The sequence below is a fragment of the Rhinolophus sinicus genome, chromosome 1 (genome assembly GCF_057876585.1).
Source record: "Rhinolophus sinicus isolate RSI-liver-muscle chromosome 1, RSI-T2T, whole genome shotgun sequence".
NCBI lineage: Eukaryota > Metazoa > Chordata > Mammalia > Chiroptera > Rhinolophidae > Rhinolophus > Rhinolophus sinicus.
Genome location: NC_142501.1, coordinates 56,238,130 through 56,257,684, shown reverse-complemented (window position 1 = coordinate 56,257,684; position 19,555 = coordinate 56,238,130). Strand labels below are relative to the sequence as shown.

Sequence of the window (19,555 nt, the reverse complement as noted above, 5' to 3'; positions counted from 1 at the left end):
GCTTGATAGTTTGGTTAAGTACCTGCCTCCCCAAGATAAGAAATCACATGCCATTCCACAATAATGGCACATAATTATTTAAAGTAATCTTAAAGAGTCCAGCTAAAGCAAGCAAGAAATTTGGGTTGGAAAAAGTAACTGTGTATTTGTGACCTCTGACACACATGGACCAAATTATTTTAAGCATTAGTAGGAATGGGCCTTTTCTGATCAGTGCATCTGTTTATCCAGGGTCTCCAAGGTATTGATAGCATTTATATAGCAAAATACCCCATTCTTGTTTAGAATCTTAAGGATATCTTGCTCCCTGAATATTTCCAACCTACAGTAGATTTCTTTTATTTATTTTATCTTTTCCACACTCCAGCTAGAAATTGTACTAGCTGTCAAACTAGGTGTGGATTATGTATGAGTGAAGATTGGCAAGGAGGTGAGGAACCAGTGTACATGTGGAAAAGAGACAGGCTTTCCACCTGTGTGTGCAATTTGATTAAGCTTCAACGCTTGAGGGCCCTGCTGACTACCCTGGGATATGTGTATAATAAGTTACATTTTTAAACATCTAAAGCTCGGGCTATCCTAGCATCTTGTTGGCCCTTACAAGGAGACTTCATGATCTCCCCAGACCAGTTTTTTGTTTGTTTGGATTGTTTTTTGTGTGTGGTTGTTTTCAAGTGTGGTTTAGTTTGATTTTAAAACTGTCTGACGTGAGGAACGGTTTGGAATCTGGTGTAGATAGAAACTTGGATGAAGCATGCTGACAAATAATTCCAAAAATGATCTCTCTAACATTGTTTGTGGGTAACAGATAAGGAGGAGTGGGCTTTTGTGAAATACCTCCTTCCATGAGTTTTACACAAAACAGGACTCCCCCAGCCCCCCATGAAGCAGAGCTATGTGTTTATTTAGTTCCACTCTCTTAAATAGGTTCAAGATAAGCCCCAGTACAATAGTATTTCTGCTTCGTAGCTGTGTGATCTTAAGTGAATAACTAGACCATTTCTTCTGGAGAGGGTGGTCATTATTGAGGAGGGGGGAAAATACCCTTTATGCCCCTAATTCTGGTCACTTATGTTTGTGTATCAATCAACACCTCACAAAAACTTTATTTATATAGTCTTATTACTGGAAAATACAAAACCCTTTTGATTTCATTTGTTTGGGTGATGACAGAACAAAACTATCATCTGGTACGTAAGCCAGAACTCCTACCTAGTTTAGGAAAAACAAGCAGGGCCATGAGTCTTGTTGCAAAGAATACAACTTACCAAAGGAATTAAATAATTTTTTTTTAATGTGTTGTTTAAATATCTAAAGAGGTGAGATAGGCTAACATCTATCGTTTATCAAAAACAAAGGAAGACTCTTATGTTGTCACCTTAGGAAGACACCTCTTTGCTCATGACTACTAGAACTTAATCACAAAACATCTGACTTTTCGGAGTATGAGTAGCACTCACATACGGAGAATGCCTGCCTGTGTTAACTCACAAAATGGACAGTCCTGTTGTTTTGTTAGTAAATAAATGATTAAAGCAGACAATTTGTCTGATCCAAGAGCTTTCAGAGATTACTTGGGATTTTTATTGGGCCTAGGATTCACTACTCTGGACTTTGTTTACTAAAGATTTTTAGAGATTCCCAAAAACTAGAACAAAGAACTGACTATTTAACTCTACTGCTTCTATCAGAAGTTGGAAGGAGAAGCTTATTACCTTTGAGACCCTCTTTTTCAGAGGATGCCCTCCCTTTGGAATGTGGACAATGGAAGGTAAACAGTTGAATATTCGACCTTAATTTCAGTTCAAGTCAAATGTTAAAGGTTAAATGCAGAGATGTTTTTCGGAAAGCTTAGCCCAGAGAGCCTTTGAGTCCTGCACTTTGATCTTCTGCAGGACTTCCAGATTCTACCCAAAGGAGAGGATTTGCTTTTTGGACGATTGCCTTTCTCCTTAGGGGTTCTAGAAGTGCGGTTGTGATTTGCAAATGTTCCTACCAGGAATAAACAAATGGGGGTAATAAATGATGTGTAGCTGTCCTGGTAGCTAGCTGTACCTGAGCTAAACAAGGAGCGTATTTAGATTTAATTTCAGATAACACGCTGCAGTACCCGTTCATTGGTGACAGAACAGTGGCTGCTTGTGTTAGTCTCTTAGACAAAATCCTGGCGTTGGTGGAGTCCTCTGGTTCTGTTTTTCACAATTCACATTAAGCTCTAAAGTAGGGAGAAACCAAAGAGATAATATTATACTTGTTACCATTTTTAAAAGAGGCAGGTTATAAAAATCAAGGTGATAGGTATCCTCTATTTTAAATGATCAGTGCAAATCTGGCCTTAGGAAGAAGAGACCTTTAAGAAAATACCCCCTTTTTTTGTGCCTGTCAAATGAGTAGAATAAGGAAAACTATCTAAATTCCATGAGAAAAATGCTGTAGTGACTGCTCATTCTTTTGATCACTGTCTTCCTGGTACTGTTAAGCTTCAGAACATGCTCAGGTCATACTCTACAGTCCTGGCCTCTTCAGAAACCACTGAAAACACATGAACCTGTGACCTCAGACCAGCAGTCTCAGCTAACTCCGTTCCAACCACGCTGAGGTCTGAAAACTGCAGACCTGTGTGTGAATAGGGCATCGCTCTTTACTCAGCTATTCCACGGCCTGGTCCAACTCACTTGACTCATGGTCAGCAGATTTGCATTTGTGTTTACTTTGTTTGAAGACTTTTATATGAAATTAAAATAGTATAAGAGCCTTTGAGGAAATATGAAGATAAGTTTAGTTGTTTTATATTATTTAGACACACACACACACACACAGAGAAAATAAGTCCAAGTTGTACGAAAAACTGCATATGAACTCAACCATGCCTCTTAATTTTTATTAAAACATTTGTTACTAAAATAAAGTATGCTTTCCCAGTTCATCTGTTTCAGTTCTATTTCCTCAGGCTTTGGTTTCTGGTTTTCGTTGGACGGGGTCAGGATTATTTAGCTCCTTGTGTTGGTTTTCTCCAGGGTAGAACTTTATAGCAGAGGTGCAAATTGAAAGTGATGGGAAGTCTTGGTCTTGAGATTAGAAGCTTCGTTGGGATATCCTTTTGTTGAATTGGAAATGTTGACAAAAGAGTCAGTGTTTTAGCTTTACAAAACCCTTGAAAAATAAGCATTGATATGGCTCCACTAGGTATGTAACTTTGATACCCACCTATCATATCTCATATACTCTTAGAGCTGGAACGGAGCTTAGAGAGCACCTAATCCAAACCTTCATTTTACATGTGAAGAAACAGGCCCTGCACAAGTGTGCAACAAAACTTTTTTTAGAAAAGGAAACAGAATGGTAAACACAAAATTCAATTCAAGATAGTGGTTATCTCTAGGGGATCGGATCAGGAAAAAATACAGTGTATTAGTAGTACTCTGTATAATAAGTCTGGTGGTGGGTTTCCCAGTGTTTATCTTGTAATATGTGTATTAAGTACTGTATAATTTTAAAACATTAAAGAATAATTGCTAAAATTGTTGCACAATATTTACTGTAGGCAAGCCACTTTTCTTGTTTCTTTTTTTTTTTTTTTTAACTTTTTATTTATTTAAGTCTGTTTTTCTAGGACCCATTAGCTCCAAGTCGAGTAGTTGTTTCAGTCTAGTTCTGGAGGGCGCAGCTCACAGTGGCCCATGTGGGGATCAAACCGGCAGCCTTGTTAAGAGCACCACGCTCTAACCAGCTGAGCTAACCGGCTGCCCCTACTTATTTCTTCTTTTACATATTTCAAACCACAGTGGGGGGAAAACGGGTCCTGAAAATTTTATCTTTGCCGAGGATACACAGCTTCTGAGTGAGCTGTGACCACAACCTGGGACTTCTGATTTCTAATTTACTGCTTTTGGCTTCTGTAACCATGCTACTTCCCTGAATGTTGATTTTGCACTCAACCTCATGCTTTCAGGCTATGAGTTTCCTTCTGAACTCATTTCCATGTCTACCAGCTTGGACTCCAAGGTCAGTCCCTTCAGTGGCCTAAATTACCACCCTGAGTTCCCTTGACCCCACTGTTGTTCTGTCTCCGCTTCATCAAACCCAAGTCAAGTGAAACCCACCCTCTCTTACTCTGTTTCTTCAAGGCTGTCGAGCATAGTGATAGAAAATCACATAAATACTCCAACTGACTCCACTGCAAATGTATGATTTCTTAACTCAGGCACTCATTCCTGTTTGGCTTTTTCAGATTTACCTGGTTACCATTGCACGCCTCAATTCAATTCAAATTCAATTCAAGATAGTGGTTATCTTTTTTGATTTTTCTCCTCAACTTTATAATCCCTACTTCCCACCCCTACTTTCAGCCAATCGCTTTGCCTATTACTCTTTAGAGAAAAAAACTGATCATCAAACTTAACGTCCTCTTTTTCCAATTTCTAGACTTAGCTCTTACAGCAGCCACCTTGTCCTTTATCTCGGAGGTATACTTCCTCTCCGAGACTAACTCATCCTTGTGTATTCGTTACCTATCGATGCATAACAAATTTCCCCCAAAGCACAGTGGACTAAAACAATAAGCATTTATTACCCGCACAGTTTCTATGAGTAAGGAATTCAGGAGTGGCTTAGCTGTGTAATCCTGGCTTGGGGCCTTTCATGTGGTTACAGTCAAGATGTCAGACAGGGCTGCCGTGTTCTGAAGACTGAGACTAGAGGATTTGCTTCTAAAGTGGCTCACAGGTTTGCCAAGTAGCGTGGGTTGTTGGCAGAAGACCTCAGTTCCCCACCAGGTGGGATTCTGCATGGCCTATTTGAGTGTCCTCACAACATGTCAACTGCCTTCCCCCAGAGTGAGTAAGTTAAGAGCAAGGTGGGAGCTGTAAATTCTTTTATGACCTAACTTCAGAAGTCGCACTCCGTCATTTCCACAAAATGCTTTTGGTTACACCGGTGAGCCTTTTCCACGTGGGAAGGGACTTCACAGGAGCATGAATATCAGGAGGCAAGGGCCATGGTGCAGGCGGGTTATCACTCCCAACTTCTACCCAGTATCGTCCATAAGTTATTCCCTCTTCTCTTTAATTACATTTCTCTTTAATTCTTTTTTCTTTATATGTGTTATATTTTTCATTTATAAATAGGTTGTCTTTAATGTTTAACTCTTTAAGCTATAAAAATTCTAAGGTTACATTGATTCTTTGAAAAGACACATACCCTGTCCCATGTATCAGTGAGGATTCAGTTGGAGAAAACAAGATCCATTTGAGCTTATCTAAGCAGGAAGGGATGTGTTCGAGGGAATTAAATGGATCACAGAATTGTTGGGAAGGCTGAAGAAACAAATTCTGACTGAACTTCCAAAAATAACTAACAAATACTGCTCAGGGAGCTGTTACTTCTAGTTAGGGAGCTGCCACTGCAGTTGCCAGTTCTAGAAGCACACCGCTCACTACCTCTGCTGCTGTCAGCCGCCGCACGTGCGTGCCCTGCACCCTGTCTTAACCCTTGCTGGCTTCAGAATCCAAGCGATGCACTGGTGCATCTGATTGGCAAAATTTAAATCACATCTGAAGCCTAGCTCTAAGGGAATGTGGGAAATGTAGTCTTTAGCTTTCCACCTTCTGTACACACTAGAAGAGGGTACATGTTCAGTAAACCAGTATATAGAACCCTCCACACTCGCTCTTGACCTGTTGCTTGCCTCTTCCCTTCAGTGCCAGATTTCTTGAAAGAATTGTCTATAATTGGTCTCCAGTTCCTGCTTACTCCTTAATCCATTGCAATCTGCCTACTCTGTTCTCACAGTCTCCGTTAAACCTCCTAATTTGCAAGACCAGAGGTCTATTTTAGTCCCACTCCCTCGGGCATTCAAAAAGCAGCAGGTTTCTTGTGATGTTTAGGGAAGGAGCCATGTCAATGTTATGCGCAAAAGAATTAAGACCAGCTCCTCCTCGAACAGGCCTTGGACTTGGAGGCGCTTAGAGCCTTTTGAGCTTCAGGTACCACCTAGAATTGTTTTTCATACATGAAATTAATGATGTCACTATTGTCCCAATCTTTTCAGAATTCCCTCACATTTATTTAGTCACCATATCCTGGCACTTCAATGCCAGAGGTGACTTCTCAAACCAAGCATTTCTTTTTATCTTCACTGCCGTTGCCTTATTTTAGATCATCATTCCTGCCAGACTGGTGAGCAATCTCCTCAATTGTCTTTTAGCCACTAGGTTTTCCACATTTCAGTTTATCTTCCACCTGCCTTAGCATAGCATTCAAGATAGTTAGTAATCTGTTCTCAGTTTACCTAATAATAATAGCAAAGGCTTTTTGAGCACTTGGTATATGCCAAACCCTATACAAAGTATATGCATTGGCAGTTGAATTCCACATAACCCTGGGAAGTAGACTTGATTAGGTCTCCATTTGGTAGATAAGGAAACAGGATCATAGATTACACAAGGTTTGACCACAGTTACTTAGTTCCTACGTATATGTAGGAACCAGAATTGCAGTCAGGTCTGCTACCCCTCCAGGCAGTAGCCGGAATCCCCTGCATTTCATAATTGCTCCAACCTCCTCTCTCCCTGCCCTGTTCATAGTCTAGCCATGAACTCACCGTCTCTAACACACTGCTCTTTAATGACCATACTTTGGCACATCTTGTTTCCTAAAATGTACAAGTTGCCTCCCCTTCCCAACACTTTTCTGCTTAGCATATTCCACCTTCAGGCTCCAACTCAAATGTTACCTCCATGGGTAACTTTTCCAAGCTTTCCAGTCTAGGCTCCTGCTATCCTCTGTTCGTACTATTTTTACTAGCACTTATTAGTTGTGTTGTAATTATCTTAGAACAGGAAAACAGAAACCACTCTCAATATCAATACTTTTTAAGCAGAAAGGAAATTTAAGACAGATTTATTAAGTGCTTACGAAATCATATGAAGAACTGGAGGAGCGGGCTATATTGGGCCCCCTAGCAGTTTACTCCTAGAACACTACAGAACTAAGCCATCAAGGGAGCGCTAGCGTCTGGAATACTGAGTTTGAGAACATAGCAGTGTAGCTGCAATCCAGGGATCAGGCAGCTGCCACAAACAATCCCACAACATACATAGGATCAGACTTTTTGCAGAGCTGCTGACCAATGTAAACAGCCAAATGCATGGTCAGCAGAGGAAGGAAAAAGGAAACTGGGATAATCAGTACCTGGAGCATTGAGAGTTTGCTGTATAGGGTATGTTGGGGTTTTTTAATGTCTGTTTTTGTAATAAGATTGAGGTCAATTTTTTTTTTTTAAGGAAATCAGTTACTTTCAAAATTCCCAGAAAAAAAGTACCATATGCCAACCTCCCCATCCTCCCCCAAAAAAAGTCAAAAATGTGTTGCTACAGGACTTGAGTACTAGGTGGTCAGTGGCAGGCAAAAACTACTTGAGAAATGGGGTAATGAAAGCAGTTAAGGGGTAACATTGAGCTAGGAGTCAGTATAGACTTGAGTCTAAGAACAGCCCTTTGACCTTGGAAACGTCAGTTAAATTTTCGGTGTCTCATTCCTCTATTCTATAAAGGAAGGAGATTAAACTAGATGACCTCCAAGGTTCAGTCCAATCCTAAAATTTTGTTTTTCTAGTTATTCAGTTGAAAAAAGCATTTTTCAAGTAAAGAGGAGGAAGATTATGCAACCATTTCTAGAGCTTGTTTGCTTTTGATCATTCTGTAAAATTTTCTGTCAACCTGAAAATACTCTGAGGCCATCCAGATGAGGTGAGAGAAGCGGTGGGGGGAGAAAGTAACCTAGAAAAGTGAAGTGTTTTTTTACCTTCATCATGTTGAATTAAATATAGTCTTTTAAAACACACAGAGCAACTTCGGAGTTCCCTAATTTCCCAATTTGGGGTTTTGGTTAATCTGTCCCCAGGAGTTAAGGGAGAAAGAAATTCTTCAAAGAACCGTCACTGATTCTAGGAGCTAGAGGGCTCATCACAACCTCAAAAGCCAAGCTTGTTATAGAAAGTGCATTAAAAGCATCCTCTAGGCTATGTTAGGTAGGCCAGAGATTAAATAGACTTTTCCACCAGGTCCCTGCAGCCTCCTTGGGGCTATTTGAGGTGCTTGCTGTATTTTTTGGCCTGATTTTTTTTTTCCTTCAACACTTGTTCTTCATTTTCTTGCTTCTCTGATGTAAACTGCTTTTCAGAACACCATTTCCAGACAACCCTTCAGATGTTAGCCAAGGGTCAGTTTGCCAAACTGTTTTTTGTTGTTATTTCCTTCAAAATAAGAGACTGGTGCTGTCTTCAGAGAATGCGCTGTTACAGGAGCCGCGCTGCCCTTCATTTCTCGCCCGCTAATACGCTTTCCTAGTTTGCTTCAAAGCTTGTTTACCACCTCTAGCTTAGCCCCTGACTCTCCTCCCGTTACCCCGCCCCCTGCATTGTGCATTTCAAAAGGTAGAGAAAAATAACAAATTCTTCTCAGCCCTCTACAGTGAAGACTGCAGAATCACCAGGGCAGATATGTCAAAACTGTACAGCCTTTGTCAAACCTTTGCACAGAGGTATTTCAGGTTAGCAAACGAAAAGGCCACTTAACATGTAACACAACCTCTTTTCTAAGAGCCTCTAACAGATAGGCAGGCTGCAGGGCTGCCCCTCCTTGGTACAGAAAAATATGAGATCAGAGTGAATGAGCAGGGTTTAGTTCTTAGCCAAGGATGATACAAACTCCAGTGTTCCATCTATTGCTACATGCAGCCAAATTAAATGGGATGTACACAGGAAGATTTGTTATAGTTACAGCCCGACCCTCAGGCCATTTATAGTCAAAGGCAGTGTTTCTCAAAGCATAATCCAAATATCACCTACATCATAATTACTTGGGTGCTTATTTTAAAATGCAGATTCCTAGGCTTTGGTTCAGATTTCCTGAATCAGAATATCTAGAATTAGCACACAGGAATCTATTTTTCACAATACACCGTATACTTGTATAATTATGATGCACAAAGTTTCTGAAACTACATATCACTTTGAATAAATAAAGGCTTTTTAGGAATTTACAAGGAAGATAATTATATTATTTGAGCTTTTAAGGACTCAAGCAGGTCCTTAAAAAGTTGACACACTGATCACAAAGAGTATAGCATAGTGGTGGTTATGAACATGAGGATAATAAAGGTTCAGTGCCTAAATCATAAGACGATTTAAAGGGATAAATGGGGGGAATGCATTCAAGGTTTTGAGAGTGTTAACAATAAGCACCCTTACGTTTTAGCTGTAATGAATAAACTGAAGCCACCTAACACCGGTGCCGTGGAGTGCATGCAGCATGGAGCATCCCCATGCACTGTTTTCGCTCTTGACTTCTTCCTTTTAAAACAAAAATTTGAAAGACACTTAAAGGGTATCCTTTCAGTCAAGTCAGGCATCCAAACATTTTTTTTTTAAATGACTGCTTTTTACTCAACCTGGGTAGATCACAGTGTCACCTGGGAAAGAAGCGTAAACTTCTGGATCGGATTTGTTTTCCTAGCCCTGTAACCTCCATGGATTGATATTGTCATATGTTCTGATCAATTTTGAGGGTATGTATTGACATTGTCCCACTTCACCAATAAAGGATTCATTTGAGAGCTGTTACTACTTATAAAGGACCTTCAGTTCTGAAGCTGTAGCCCAGGGACTCTCCGAATTCCCTAGCCCTTGGTTTCAAAATGGACTGAAGGATTGCTCAGGGGTTCTAATGGACTTGTCTTTGCTAACGGGATGGGAAGAGGAGAATGAAGAGAATGAAGAGAATGATGAATACCATGAGAACAGTAGAGGACACCCGCAGGCTCTCCCATATCTGAATCACATAGGGGACAGCGAAACAAATAAGGGCAATTCTTTCTCTAAGATTTCCTTCCTCCTTCCCTAAGGCTAGCAAGGACCCTGTGATCTATGTCCAACTATAACCCCACCTACCTGCCACTTCTGTCCGTGGACACAGTTAACCAGTGTGAGGAGGGGCATAGATTTCAACCACCCTATACCCAAGGCAACTGACGCAAGGCGGTGAGCCTCTGAGAGAGGTTTTGATAGGGAAAGGACTGCACATGGAGGACATTGTACCCAGGTCTCCCTACCATCCAGTCTCCTGAAAAGGCAGTCTCCCAAAAGAGAAAACTGTAACCTCAACAGATTCTGAGAAGGAAAAATTTAACCTTGAAAGAAAGGTGGAATATTGGTGAAGTTTTAGTCTATATTCTAAAGAAAGAGCTGAGAGAGGGTTGTTGATCTCCGTGGTGACCAGCAGATGGAGATAGAGTCTAAGTCTGCCTGGGACTGCAGGGGAATTTATTGGGCAGCTTCCATGGTCTTCTGCAGCCTGTGAGGAACAGTAAGCAGGGTGCCTTTCCTGCTGCCTAGTCCCCACTTATTCTAACCCATATAAAAACCAATTCTCCTCCTACCCACTCTTAAACCTTTGGCCTGAGACCGTGGCCTGCCAGCTTGTGGTATCAGACTAGGAAGGGGTAATACAAAGGACTGTACGGTGGGGGAAAGATGAGAAGGGGGATCACAGAGACATTTGAAGCACTTACCTGAAGTCTGGGTCCTGTGCTGTTTAGCACAGATTCTAGGCTGGCAGTGAACTGTTCTTCCTGCCAATCTGGAAATGCCAGTGTCTGAAATCATGGAGGGACCACCCTCCTAAAACTCCCATACATACACGAATCTAAAAGTAACACAGACCAGGACCAGCAGACCAGGCAAGATGCAGGATAGGTAACCAGCCAGCAAGCCATCTGGCATCCATGGATGCCAGGCATCAAGTTAATGCATGGATAGGCACCCGCCCTGCCAATGGGCACTAGGCCATGACTACCAGTTGGGTACAATCAGTCTGCCAACATGAAGGGCATCCCAAGGCAATGTGCCCATCAGCTTCCACTGAATGAAGGAAGCTGAATGAAGCTGGATGAAACTGAATGAAGCCCAGAGCTTCTGAGAACCCTCCTGCGCATGGAGAAATAGACTCCGTTCCTCATTGACAGCAACAAGAGAAAGGGAGGAAGGAAAAGGGAATAATGCTCTCTACCTAAAAACAAAAGCAGAGGCTCTCCACCCTTCCAATGGAAAAGTCTGCAAATGGACCTTTCTGAATATGACCCAGAATGACCCTGGGAGTTAGTGGGATAAAAACTGGAATATATGACAAAGTAGAGTGAAGGCAAATGTGGCATGGTAGAAGGAGCTAATTTGGAATAAAGACACTACATTCTATCCCACATCAGCTGTATGACCTTGGGCAAGTCATTTCTTTTCTCTGGGACTCAGGTTCCTTGTCTATAAAACCAAGACATTGGGCTAGATGGTATCTAGAATATCTTCCTCTTCCAACATCTGCTATCAATTTTGAAAAGTGATTGATTTTCCCTTGTTGAGGGTGACCAGTCTAGCACATGCAAAACCTTATGTGACCCCAGGCATAAACTATGTCTAAGCTAAAGGGGGTAACCATGTACTGGAAGAGTGGGAGAAGTGACAGTACTGAGTTGCCAATGTCCCCACTCCCACTATCTCTGTTCCCACACTAGGCAGCCACCACCACAGGGATTTGAAAGTCAGAGGCCCACGCCTCCCAGTCCTCTATACACTGAAAGGCTGGAGGCTCTAGTCAACTTTGTAACTAAGAGAATCTAGAGCTACGATGTCAAAAAGAAAATGACACTCATCTGGAAAACATCCATATGTTGAGTTTGGGTTTAATGCGGTTCTGTCTCTGGTCTCTGCTCTATTCCCCCAAAACTGCCCTTCATCACTCAGGTCCCTTCCGACACACTCACATTCACAGTGGGCTGACTCTTGGTTCTGGCTGCTTGTGCAGTGTTCACCTGGCCCCTGGGAAAGGCCTTGTGCCTGAATTTATTCTGTGAAGAGAGTCATCTCTTTACTTCCCCCCCAGGCATTGTCTCACTTCCTTTGCCCAGGTGAGTTTCCATAGGATATTGGAAACTCCTCATTTACCAAAGCTTCCCTATACACTCAGGCTTAAGAAAATATACCACTTAAGAATTGAGAACAGAGAGTTTGGGAACATTCCAGAATGACAGATAACAATACTCACCTGAGACCTGAGTTCTACTTCCTTGTTCTCACTTCTACCCTAGGGAATCTTAAATACTCTCAGGGAAGAAAAAATGGTCAGAATAGACTGATTACATCTTGTTTTTCTCATTTAGTTGCATTATGCTGAATTTCAAGGGCAATGTCATTTCACCTTTCACATTCCACCAGATGTTTTAGTATGTTCTAATCTCCAAGTCAGGGGGCAGGGAGGCGGTTGATGCAATAACTTGAAGTAAAATGAGTATAAGATGAATCCTACTTTCAAGGAATTTATATTGGGTATCTATTGATGCATAACAAATTACCCCTAAGATGTAGTGACTTCAAGCGACAATAAACACTTATTCTCGCACATAGTTGCTGTGGGTAGAAACTCAGAAGCAGTTAACTGGGTGGCTCTGGCTTGATATGTCTCAGGAGGTTGCAATCAAAATGTCACCTAGGGCTGCAGTTATCTGAAAATGTCATCTGGGTCTGCAGTTAGCTGAACACTTGGCCGCCTTGTGCAGCAAGATGACTCACATAAGTGACCTCAAATTCTGACAAGTTGTTTCTGGCTTTTGGTGGAAGGCCTCAGTTCCTCTCCACATGGGCCTCTCCAGAGGGCTGCTTGAGGGTCCCCATGACCTGGCAGCTACCTTCCTGCAGAGCAAAAGATCCAAGAGAAAGACCAAGGTGGAAACTGCAATATCTTTTATGCCTTAGCCTGGCAAGTTACACATGTCACTTCCATGGTGTTGTGTTGAGCACACAGGCCAGCCATGATTCAGTGTAGGAAGAGACCACAGAAAGGGCACGACTATCAGATGGGACTCCTTGGGCCACCTTGGAGACTGGCTACCACATAATCCATCTGGAATTTCAAAGTGATCATACATAATATATTATGCTAAATAGAAGATGTGTGATGTTTATAAACCTGCAAGAAATTTGAATATGCACATGGTAGAACAAATCTCATAGTTTTTCACAAAATGCCCTTAAATAAACCAGACTTCAGCAGATTCTATTCTCATTGAAACTTGGTTCAATTTTATTTTTGAGCTCCTTGAAAACATTCTTCAGAGGAGGCTAAGAGATTTCATGAATTGCATGGTGATTTTCTTTTTTTTTAAAGTGTGGTTTTCCAGGACCTATCAGCTCCAAGTCAAGTAGTTATTTCAGTCTAGTTGTGGAACGTGCACCTCACAGTGGCCCATGTGGGGATCGAACCCGCGACCTTGGTGTTATGAGCACTGTGCTCTAACCAACTGAGCTAACCGGCCTCCTCTGCATGGTGATCTTTATTCAAAGAATGTCGTCTATGCTGCTATAACAAAGAGACCCACAAATAAAGTGGTTCAAATAAAGTAACAGTGCAGAAGTAGATGGGGTAGACAGTCGGCAACTGATAGAGAGGACTTGCTTAGTTTGTCCCCATGTCCCAGCAAGCAGAAGGAAGAAAGAGGAAGTAGTGGGGGTCAATCAGCTTTCCTTTTTAGTAACATGACCCAGAAGTTACACACACTGCTTCACTCACATCCCGAAAACCGGAACTTAGTTATGTGGCCACCCACTACTGCAAGAGAGGCTAGGCAGAGTAGTAGTCAGCTGGCAGCCATGGACCCTGCTGCAACTCAGTGAGTGGGTGGCAGGGTGGAGGGGGTCATATTATTAAATGGAAGAAGAGGAGACTGGATGCTGGGAGACAGTGATCTCTGCCACACCTACAAAATATAGTTCTGTGGGGACAGGTTAGGTGACAAAGGTTAACAAGTAATTGGATCACATTTCCAGATACATTTCAAGAATTGAAAGAAGTGCTATCTTGCTAGAGGACTATCCTATTTTTAAAAAAAAACACCATTATTTGTTACCCAGTTCAGAAATCACTATGTTATGTTTACCATTGCTTTTTTTAAAAAGGCTCCATTTATTCAAATAATATTTACTGATCTAGGCAATGCGCTAGTCAATGGAAAAACAGAAGCAAACGAAATCCTTACCTCACAGAACTGAATCTGGTGGGGAAGGCCATTAAACAAGGAGATGCAATGCAGCGGGGTCAATGCTATGAGTAGTGAGATCTGGGGTACTGGGTGGGGATCCAAGGAAGGCTTCTTGGGTCAAATATATGGTGATGGAAGGAGAACTGACTCTGGATGGTAAACACATAATGCAATATATAGATGATATATTACAGAATTGTACACCTGAAACTTACGTAGTTTTGTTGGCCATTGTCACCCCAGTACATTTTAATTAAAAAAAAGGAAGGCTTCTTGGAGGAAGTAATGTCTGTGCTGAAAATTGACCTATAAAATACATTCCATTCCATTCAGAGAACACATCAGACTTCGAATACATTTCAGATTCATCAGACTGAATGAGGCTTTAATATTCGCAGTCAAGCACTGTGGTAGGTAACTGTACATATGTTAGTTTAATTCTCCCAACAAATCTACGAGGAGGGTATTATCTCCATTTTACAGATGAAAATACAGGAAGGTTAAGTAACTTGCCAAGGTCACGTATCTATTAAGTGAAGGAGGCAGCATTCAAACAAAGCCATGTCTTCTTTCCAGTATAACATACACCTTTCCTCTGCAAATTAAAAGCACATTAACAAAAAGCAAACGTTCGCATTAAAAATTCTATGGAATATGCTTTCATACAATATTTATAGTTGCTTCTATCATGTGTACATCCAAATGTATTCAATCTCTAAGTTGCACAAGGACTTTATAAATACCCTGTATAATTAAGTGTTAGACTGTAGAGTCCAGACTGTGAGGGCAGGAATTTAGAAGAGTGGGACATTACTGAGAGTTAGAATGAACTGGGGAACCTTCTGCAGGGCTTGGGTGGGCCTTGATGAATGATACAGAGGACAGTGCATTCCGCCAGATGCTGGAATCACAGGAGCCAAGCTACACTGAGCACGTCAGGGAGACAACACTGAAACATTGAGACTCGACTGCAATAGAGGGTGTGTTAAAAAGACGCTTTTTCTGGTTTTCAGAGGTGGGAGAGCAGGGAAGACCTGATGCCAGTTTACCCTCAGTTAAGTGGCCCTACCTCCTCCCATTTTCTTGGGGGAAAAAAGATATTTCAGCTTTCTCAAGCTCTCCCCTCCTTCAGTATTATTATACTGTCACTTTGTATATCAAAAAACATATATTATTTTCCTAATGCTGGCCTGGGGGCTGGATGTATCAACTGACACACAATTCTTGTTCCATTAAAGCTTCCAGATTAATGGGGATGCAAATAGACAATTCAGAGAACAGAATGAGACAAATTTAGCCCCAAATAGAAGCATCATGGTTCCTGTTAGATGTCTAAGTGCTTATAGTTATACCATGATGGGACCATGACAAACTCCTTTACATAGAAGAGAACACTAGGCCTGGGTGGGATGTGCCAGTCTGGATGAGGTTATTTATGCCCCCAGGTCCCTGCAATAAACCCAGAACAGTTACCTGGAAAAGGGCTGATGGAAGGAGTACCTTTCCTCCAGAGGAACCCTGCCTCTCCTGTCTTTCCCCTCAAATGAGCATTGAGTGGAAAACTGACCAAAGGAGGATGTAGGAGGTGCTCTTAGGGTCAGACAGGACCCAGCAGCCTGGACCCACGCCAGCGGAAAACACCATTGTCTGAGTTGATTTCTCAGCTTCCTGCCCTCAAACACCTACCCCACCCATCATGCACAATCCATCTCATGCCTCCTGCTTCACCTCCTCCATCACTGTGGTACTGCACACCAGAAAGACAACAGACCCCAAGCTTCTCGTAAAGTGACAGGGAAGATCATCCAGACCTCTCCCCAGTGGGGAAGGGCAAGAGATGACAGAGTGCAGGCCTATGAGATCACTAGCGGAGGGTGTTTCTTAATGAAGATCCAGGATACTCTTACCTCTCTCAACCCCCCACCCCACCCCCTTCTTCTACTTAGCGCTGCTTGCTTGCTGCCCTGGAATATCTGGGATTAGATGAGGGAAGAGTGGGGAGTGTGTCTCTGTAGGTGTCTGTGCCTCTAGGCAAGTCCCAGCTATTTTATTTGTGGGAGAAGAGAATTCAGCAGACTGGGTGTGGCTGTGGGTGTGTCCGAGTGGGATGAGGAGTCTACAACACAGTTCTGTTAAGATCTCCGGGCTCCCTGCCCTACCAGCCCTGACCCTGAGCCCATTTCATGACGCTAATGAGACCAGATTTGTATTCCCAACTAATTCCTATTAATTCCAGTTCCCAACCACCCAGTTCCAACTCCTTGGTCTCTCCCCCATCCCCACACGCACTCCTCTGGCAGAATCACTGGGCTTTTGGCAGGGAACTGAGCTCAAAACGGAAATGGGCAGTTAGGAGGTGTGATTTATGTCTCTGACTTCACCCCAGGCTGGAGCCCAAACTCATGGACCCTCCCCCGAAGTGCCCATGTGGCAAATTTCCTCCTCAAAAATCTCAGGCTCTTCTAGCTGGTCAGAGGTCAAGCAGGTGAACCACCCTACCTCCACTACCATCCCCTCCTCCACCATCGCTACCACTCACCTCCACCTCCTGTGAACTGGTGATGGAAGAATGCATTAACTTTACAGTTACCGACAGGAGGCAGGCGTCCTATCAGTACCAAACAATAGGGAAGTCCCACTACATATCTAATTTCCTTATCGCCGCTGTTGGGCCAGTAGTTAGTGGAAACAAATGGCAGCTTGTTCACTCAGAATTCTGCCTCTGGCCTCTCAAGATCCTTTTGCAGATTTAAAGTAACCCCCAACCCTATGATTGTTTCTATCTCAAAGACTTCTCAGAAACATTCTCAAAGATAACAGAGTGCCATTTTCTCCTGATTTTGTAACATGTCTGGTGATGTTTGTATATATCTTCATCTCCCATCTGTCAAGGGCTGGAACACGCACCTACCCTCCCTTCAGCTAAGCCAATCCTGAACCCAGAGCCAGAAAAGATTTTCCTGGGAAGTGAGAATCCCCTAACTCCTTCCAGGGCCTCCCACCTTTAGCAATCAAAAAGTCCTATTAAAAATCTAATTTCCCCTTTTCCTCCTTTTTCAGGTTCCTCATCAATCAAATGGCCTTATTAATTGTAGAGGGTTGTTGGGAAGATTAAATAGGGAAATTGACATAAAAGATATACAAAATGCTGCCTCAGAATTATTTTGACGTTAAATGAGGTAAAATTTGTAAAATGCTCAGATCTGTACCTGGTACTTGTCAGGTACCTTGGCACATATCTTTAAATGTTAATTTTTCCCATAATACCTCAAAAATTAAGGAGGGACCTGAGAGTTTGCCCTTCCTAGACATCTAGAACTCACACTCTCATTAGAGCCTTTTCCTGAATGAGAAGCTCAGATTCCTAAGATTTAATTTCTTCCCCCCCCCCAGGATTTAGTTTCTAAAGATACACAGTTGAATGAATGAATGAATGAATGAATGAATGGGTCCATCCATTCATTTTTTTGGGTCAGGCCTTGCCTGACCTGGCTTCCTTCCCATCACCCCCTGCAAAGCCTTTCCCCCAGAGTCCTGAGCTCATCCTAGTTACCAAGTGTTTGTTTAGTCCTGGCCCCACACATGGGCTCCAACCCCCACGGTGCTTTTCCCCACTGAGTTCCTATATAGGAATCTGAATGTGTTGGAGATGGAATCTCAGGGATTTTCTAGTTCAATTCCTTTGGTTTAGGAAAGACAAAATTGAAAGCCAGAAAGGAGCAGTCTTGCTCAAGCCGGAACTTCCAAGTCAAGTACCTGGATTCAGCCCCGGGGATCCCTGTCTGTCGTCAGGGATAGAAGAATTCTCAACCCCTTCTTCCTTTCTCTCCCTCACTGGGTAGAATAAATCACTATTTTTAACTCCCTAGGACATAAGAAAAGGCTGGAAAGGGGCTCAAGGAAGTCCTTCCACACACTCCCTGTGGTTTCTTCTTCATTCTCCCAGTTCTTCCCTAACTTATTTTGGCCTCTTCTTGCACCAGCCCACCCTTTTCCCCCGCCAGTCACACTTCTTTGGCTTCTGTGATAACCTGCATATCATTTGCATGTCACTCAACAATAGATTTGTGATAACCTGCATATCATTTGCATGTCACTCAACAATAGATTTGTTTTCATTTTTTTTGTTTTTAATTGGGTCAGTGGCTGTCTAGGAGTGTTTAGTCTGAATCCATGCAAACACCCAAGGGTCACATTTGATTGGCAGCTTCTGTGAGCATCACCATCCCATAAGCCACTTGGGCATTCCTTAGGCCTCTGACAATGAGGCTCAAGTATTCCATAGATAAAGTGAGGGAGTTGGTTTTTCCTAGAGCAAAGCCACATAGCCTGGGTTTGAACCCCAGCTCTTCCATTTACCCTGGGCAAGTTACTTAACCTCTCAGTTTCCTCCTCTTACCAGATAGGTGAACAGTACCTCCCTCGTAGAGTGGCAGTTCCGGTTAAATGAGTTAGTACATGTAAAGCTCTTAGAAGTCACAGTATGTATTGTAATATGTATAATAGTATATTTATATTACATAGTGTGTATAACAGCATAAGCTATTATTATTATTAGAAAGACAATAGCTCCAGGAAGCTGTGCCTCCATTCCCCCCCCCCACCCCAATATATACCTGGGTCATGTGGCCGTATTCCCCTCTCCTCCTGAGATCCCATTACCCTTCTCCAAACCAGCCCATCTGGCCCATGTGCAGTCTTACCCTTACCCAGCCCCCTTGTCTCTCCTGGGGCCCAAACCTAGGTGTGGGGGAGGGAAGGAGGAAGGGAAGGAAAATGTGGCCATTTTAGGGCAGAAGAGCTGTTAGAGGGGAGAGGGAGTGGGGGCAGCAGGGGACCGGACCCAGAGTTGGGAGGCTCCTTATTGGGAAAGGCCCCTGTCTGATTCTGTAGACAGAGGCCAGACCTGGGCACTCAGCCAAGTCCAAAGAGCGGGCCCCAGGCCCTCATCCTGGCCCCAGAGCCAGCACCGGTGAAGGGACTAGATGCTCAGTTGTTTCGGGCCCTTCTCTCTACAGTCACAGCACACAGTCCTCTACCCCAGCCCCACCCCTTCTGCCTAAACTTCTGCGGCCATTAAAGTGGCTACAACCAGGCATATAACCTCCTCGCGTATGTGTGTGTTGAAGAGAAGAAGGGGTTCCAGCTTTGGCTGTCTGTCTCTAAGATACTGCCTGCCATCTACAATCCCCACACCCTCCCCACCCATGTCCAACACTGTGATCTCCTCCTACAGGAATTCAGCCAGTTCTGGGGAGACGACTGTCCCGGGGGGAGGGGAGCATGGGTGAGTAACGGTTCCCTGGGGATTGGGGTGCCCATGACTAATCAATGAGCGAGTGAGAGAGGAAACTTACATTCCTTGACTTGTAGGGCAGTGGATAGAGGTGGGAGGTGGGGCAGGGGCAGAACTGAGGCAAGGACAGCCAAGTAGGGACAGCCAAGAAGTGAGGCCTGGGGGGGGGGGGGG

At 43.0% G+C, this 19,555-nt stretch overlaps 1 non-coding gene across 1 annotated transcript; it reads right to left on the bottom strand.

The window, feature by feature from the left end:
* Positions 1-13,288: 13,288 nt before the first annotated feature.
* TRNAM-CAU (transfer RNA methionine (anticodon CAU)) lies at positions 13,289-13,362 on the bottom strand. The gene has a single exon. It is a non-coding gene; the product is annotated as a tRNA-Met (tRNA).
* Positions 13,363-19,555: the final 6,193 nt, after the last annotated feature.